Source organism: Natrix helvetica (genome assembly GCF_964273705.1).
Source record: "Natrix helvetica genome assembly, chromosome: 3".
NCBI lineage: Eukaryota > Metazoa > Chordata > Lepidosauria > Squamata > Natricidae > Natrix > Natrix helvetica.
The window spans coordinates 122611942-122616445 of NC_138549.1; positions in this window are offsets into that span (position 1 = coordinate 122611942).

Below are 4504 nucleotides of genomic sequence, written 5' to 3' on the forward strand. Positions count from 1 at the left end.
CTTACCATTATAATATCCCCTGTGTAATGGACCTGGGTTTAGGAAACTTTGGTTTCAGGCTAAAATTGGCACACAGTATGTTTTTGAACCTGCATAAAACTCCACTTACCATATCACCTGTGCAAAAATGCATAAAATAGCATGCATAATATCCCATTCCCTTCGTTTGTATGCATAAATACATAAAATGTGTGCTCTGTGCTGGCATAGAAATATGCAAAATATGGTCTTAATGGACATGTTTGTATGACTGATAGCCCTTGCTTCTATTTATCTGCTAAATAGTTCACCATACCATGGTGAGCTCTGATAGGTGTGATTTAAGAAACCTTGTAACACTTAATTTTTGGCTAGGTAATCTAAAGTGTTAAATGTATGCTTGGAAGGCCAAATATTTTGGACTGTGTAGTTCAGTATACATTTCCCAAAGGCAGATGTACTGACAAAAGTAGACGTCCCAAAGCTATATTCATTCTTTCAAATCTGGTGAATACATTAATTGCTTCTTAGGGCTGGCATTCTCCCAGTACAATTAAGATCCTAATAGATCAACAATTAAAGCCATGCACTGTGGGGAAGGATTAAATTGATCCCAGTTAACCTCAAGGCTCTGAACTGCATCAACTTCTAATATCTTAGCTGTTTTGCTATTAATGGCTTGAAAAAGGCTTTGACTGAGGGGACCTTTTTCTGTCCTTTGCTGTGTCGGTTGTTTTCATCCATCCTGCAGGGTCTGAATGTCCTTAACTCCAAGGATCATCACTCTTTCTTGCAAACTTCCCCAACCTGTATCCCCCATTCCAGATGTTTGGGGACAGCAGCTTCTAGAATTTGAAGTCATTCCAGGTAAAGTACACACTGGCTAAGGGCTCTGACATTTGCCACCAGGAAAGCACTGTGAATGAAGTTCTTAAGTTGTCTTACTGTCTAGACCAGGGGTGTCCAAACTTGGCAACTTTAAGACTTGCTGGCTGGGGAATTCTGGGAGTTGAAGTCCACAAGTCTTAAAGTTGCCAAGTTTGGACACCCCTGGTCTAGATAGATCTCCCATTTGCTATTATATTAACCAGTAGCCTTTGTTCAGAATTAGACAAGATTGGATTTATTCCTCGTAGCATTTTACCCTTGATCATGCTTCCAAAACAAAAATTGTGCCTCACTCTAGTGGTCTTCAGAAACAGCAGAAGTTGAGGTTGCTTAATATAATGGCTGGGTGGGTTTTACTCTGTTAGACATAGACATACAATAAACTAGAAAGCTGTAATTGTATCACTTAGCCTTGCCAACTGCTCTCACTGCTGAGAAGGATAAAACAAGAAAGTTTTATTTCAGTTAATGACTAATAAATAACAAAATAAAATATAAAATATGGTGGGATTCAAATAAGGTATATTTATACAACTTAAGTACAGTGATATATTGTAACAGAATTATGAGAATTAAGTCTATATAATCAATATGACTAAACAGCAAAACCTAAAAGGGTTTTTAACTGTACATGTTAAAACTAGTGTTTATACTAAAAATCATGAGTACCTTGTTATAGTTCAAGCGGAAATATATAATGCTCCCCAAGATATATATAAAAACCTTGAGTATCCAAAGTTGATTTCATATTTTGTAGGATGCCTTCTATACACATTATGACTTATTGTGGTGCAAAATATTACCCCCACATACAGTACTTAAATAATTTGTTCAATTGCAGTTCATGCCAATTTAGTATCCATCTTTGGATTTTAGGGCACTTTGCAAAAATTATTTTCTTGTTTTTGTTATAATTGATCTGAGTAATGTGCTCTGAGATGGAGCCCACAAGGAATACTGGAATACCAGAACACAACACCATCTATATGCCTATTTTGCATCCATAGATAATGTATGTCCACTTCAACATATTAAACAGTTACACATATTGATATCAAGAGTTTCAGATAAAGTAGAGCCTATTATATTGCTGCATTATCTGGAAATTACTGATGTACCAAATATTCCAAAAGCATTAGTTATATTTTACATAATACATAATTCACAAGCAAGGAAGCATAATATAGCCTTATCAGATGGCTGGTAGGACAATGCTTAGTTTCCATCAGCAATTGAACATCAAGTTACTCACACCCACTTTAGCCAAGTTCAGTGTATTTTATAAACGTAGTCTCTGTCAAACCATCATTCTGACCTACATTACTCTTTTGCTCAAAAGCCAACAACGATCCAATATTGTTTCAAGGAAAAGTGAGAAAGACTGACTCAGCAATGGGAATCCTGTAATGGTATGGTTTTTGTTCCATGACCAAACTGGTCCTTTTGCTCTCAGCTGACATACATTTCATACTGTTTAATGAATATGTTTTCTCTGAGAAGGATGTTGTTGGTAAGACTCAGAGGAACGACAAGTGGCAATCTGAGGTGGTCTGCTTGCATGTAATTGATCTATAGCTGCCCATGATATAATGTTTGATTAAAGAACATTATCATGTGCAGGGTTCAACTACTTAAGGAAGTAAAATATTAGTAAAATGCCTGTTTTCTGAAATATAGCTGATACTGAACTGGAAGATGCTGGGATGATGTTCACACTTGCTTTTCTGTAATTGTTCATTTCATAAAGAGGACAAACAACAGTTTGAGGGACCTAACAGTCTGCTGGTTCTCATTCATTTCTTCACCCTGCCGCTTTCGAAATATGCTTTACTATAATTTCCACCATCCCTCTCAAAATGGTTGGTATGTTGACCCTGGAAGTTGGGAACTGTAGACCAGCAGCAGATTAGGACGTCTGGCTTAACTCAACAGGGAGTATAAATAATACAGTGGGGCAAAAAAGTATTTAGTCAGCCACCAATTGTGCAAGTTCTCCCACTTAAAAAGATGAGAGAGGCCTGTAATTGACATCATAGGTAGACCTCAACTATGAGAGACAAAATGTAAAAAAAACCCCAAACAATCACATTGGCTGATTTGGAAAGAATTTATTTGTAAATTATGGTGGAAAATAAGTATTTGGTCACCTACAAAAAAGCAAGATTTCTGGCTCTCACAGACCTGTACCTTCTTCTTTAGGAGGCTCCTCTGTCCTGCACTCATTACCTGTATCAATGGCACCTGTTTGAACTTGTTATCAGTATAAAAGACACCTGTCCACAACCTCAAACAGTCACACTCCAAACTCCACTATGGTGAAGACCAAAGAGCTGTCAAAGGACACCAGAAACAAAATTGTAGACCTGCACCAGGCTGGGAAGACTGAATCTGCAATAGGCAAGCAACGTGGTGTGAATAAATCAACTGTGGGAGCAATAATTAGAAAATGGAAGACATACAAGACCACTGATAATCTCCCTTGATCTGGGGCTCCACGCAAGATCTCACCCTGTGGGGTCAAAATGATCACAAGAACATTGAGCAAAAATCCCAAGACCACACGGGGGGACCTAGTGAATGACCTGCAGAGAGCTGGGACCAACGTAACAAAGGCTACCATCAGTAACACATTACGTTGCCAGGGACTCAGATCCTGCAGTGCCAGACGTGTCCCCCTGCTTAAGCTAGTACATGTCCGGGCCCATCTGAAGTTTGCTAGAGAGCATTTGGATGATCCAGAAGAGGATTGGGAGAATGTCATATGGTCAGATAAAACCAAAATAGAGCTGTTTGGTAGAAACACAACTCGTCGTGTTTGGAGGAGAGAGAATGCTGAGTTGCATCCAAAGAACACCATATCTACTGTGAAGCATGGGGGTGGCAACATCATGCTTTGGGGCTGTTTCTCTGCAAAGGGACCAGGACGACTGATCCGTGTACAGGACAGAATGAATGGGGCCATGTATCGTAAGATTTTGAGTGCAAACCTCCTTCCATCAGCAAGGGCATTGAAGATGAAACGTGGCTGGGTCTTTCAACATAACAATGATCCCAAACATACCACCTGGGCAACGAAGGAGTGGCTTCGTAAGAAGCATTTCAAGGTCCTGGAGTGGCCTAGCCAGTCTCCAGATCTCAACCCCATAGAAAACCTTTGGAGGGAGTTGAAAGTCTGTGTTGCCCAGCGACAGCCCCAAAACATCACTGCTCTAGAGGAGATTTGCATGGAGGAATGGGCCAACATACCAGCAACAGTGTGTGCCAACCTTGTGAAGACTTACAGGAAACGTTTGACCTCTGTCATTGCCAACAAAGGATATATAACAAAGTATTGAGAGGAACTTTTGATATTGACCAAATACTTATTTTCCACCATAATTTGGAAATAAGTTCTTTCCAAATCAGCCAATGTGTTTTTTGGATTTTGTTTTTTTTACATTTTGTCTCTCATAGTTGAGGTCTACCTATGATGTCAATTACAGGCCTCTCTTATCTTTTTAAGTGGGAGAACTTGCACAATTGGTGGCTGACTAAATACTTTTTTGCCCCACTGTATATAAAGGTGAGAAGCAGAAGCTTCAAGTGGTAATGCACTTTCAAAACTGTTTTGCTTGGCAGGTGTTGCTTCCAATATTAG